This window comes from Chrysochloris asiatica, unplaced genomic scaffold (genome assembly GCF_000296735.1).
Source record: "Chrysochloris asiatica unplaced genomic scaffold, ChrAsi1.0 scaffold05787, whole genome shotgun sequence".
Taxonomy (NCBI): Eukaryota; Metazoa; Chordata; class Mammalia; order Afrosoricida; family Chrysochloridae; genus Chrysochloris; species Chrysochloris asiatica.
The window spans coordinates 3,913-5,830 of NW_006414305.1; the positions used below are offsets into that span (position 1 = coordinate 3,913).

Here is a 1,918-nt window from a genome sequence, read left to right on the forward strand (position 1 = left end):
ATTTTAAAACGTTCAGGGTTTCCTTGTTCTGTTCAAATGGCTGCCTCTTGGTCTATGTGCAGTTCCTCATGAGCACAATTAAGTGTTCTGGAATACTCGTACTCTGAAGTGTTGTCCATAGTTTGTCATGATCCACACAATTGAAAACCTTTGCGTCGTCAATAAAGCACATCTTTCTGGTATTCTCTGCTTTTAGCCATCCCTGGTTCCAAGTCCTCATCTGAATCTGGCTTGAACCTCTGGCTGTTCCCTTTCTATGTAGTATTGTAGTGTTTTTGAATGATCTTGAGTAAAATTTTACTTTCATGTGATATTAATAATATTTTCCTATGATTTCCACATTCTATTGGATTACTTCTTTTTGGAATGGGCAGAAATAATGGATTTCTTTCAATCAGTTGGTCAGGTAGTTGTCTTCCAAATTTCTTGGCAAAAATGAGTGAGTCCCTCCAGTGCTGCCTCACTTTGTTGAAAGATTTCAATTTATATTCCATCTATTCCTGGAGCTGTGTTCTTTGCCAATGTCTTCAGTGCAGTTTGGACTTCTTCCTTCAATATCATTGGCTCTACCTCTTGAAATGGTTAAACACAAACCATTTCTTTTCTTTTTAAAGCGTGTTTATGGTTTATTTAGCACAAATAAAACTTGAAAGAGGCTGTCTATTCATTTTCTTCACTGTACAGCCTAGCATTGGGATTGGTGACTTTGAGGGCCAACTGGGCTGCTCTTTCCACGAAGGCTCTGTGGTTCTTGGAGGAGATGTTGTGAGCGATTCTGCACAGTAAGATCTGTTGCCCATCAGCAGCACCTCCAGCTGTTTGATGCTGTGGACCAGGAACTTGAGGAAGCCACTGGGCAGCAAGTGTTTTGTCTTCTTGTCGCTCCCATAACCAATGGTGGGCATTAAGATCTGGCCCTCAAATCTCAGCACCCTGTTGTCAGTGCCTTTGGGCTTGTACCAGTTACATTTAATTTTGACGTAACGGTCGGATTGGTACTGGATGAACTTCTTGGTCCTCTGTTTGACGATCTTGGGCTTCACCAGGGGTCTGAGGGCAGCCTTGATGCCGGTTGAGATGGCTGTCCCATTTCTTTGGTATAATAACTCTGTGAATTCCTTTTGTCTTCTTTTGATTATTTTGGCATTATTCATTATGTTGCCCAAAGAATCCTTCAGTATTTCAAGTTGAAGATTGAATTTCTTCCTCAGATCTTTCAGCTTGAGAAATGCTGAGCGTGTTCTTCCCTTTTGCTTTTCTAACTTCAGATCTTGGCACAGTGCATTATAATATTTTATTATGTCTTGTTGAGCTGCTCTTTGAAATTTTCTGTTCAGCTCTTTTACCTCCTCATTTCTTCCATTTGCTTTAGCATCTCTATGCTGGAGAGCTAGTTTCAGAGTCTCTTCTGACATCATGTGATCTTTTTAATCTTGCTTGCGGGCCTTCTTACTGACCTTTTGCCTTCTTCCTGTATGATGTTCTTGATGTCATCTCACAACTCTCTGTTCTTCAGTCTTTAGTGTCTAATTCATCAAATCTGTTCTTGAAAGGATCTCTAAATTCAGGTGGGATATATTCAAGGTCATATTTTGTCTCTCATGGACTTGTTTTAATGGACTTATTCTTCCACTTCAGCCTGAACTTGCATATGAGTATTTGATGGTGTGTTCCACAATCTGTCCCTGGCCATGTTTTGGCGGATGATACAGAGCTTTTCCACCATCTCTTTCCACAGAAGTAGTCAATTTTATTTCTGTGTATTCCATCTAGTTAAGTTTATCTGTACAATCATCTTTTATGTTGTTTAAAAAGTCTATTTGCAATGAACAAGTCATTGGTCTTGCAAAATTCTATCATGTGGTCTCCAGCATCATTTCTATCACCAAAGCCATATTTTCTAGCTACTGATCCTTCC

The 1,918-nt window shown here is 39.7% G+C and overlaps 1 pseudogene; it reads right to left on the reverse strand.

Moving 5' to 3' along the window:
* Positions 1-660: 660 nt before the first annotated feature.
* On the reverse strand, positions 661-1,154 carry LOC102835065 (annotated as a pseudogene).
* Positions 1,155-1,918: the final 764 nt, after the last annotated feature.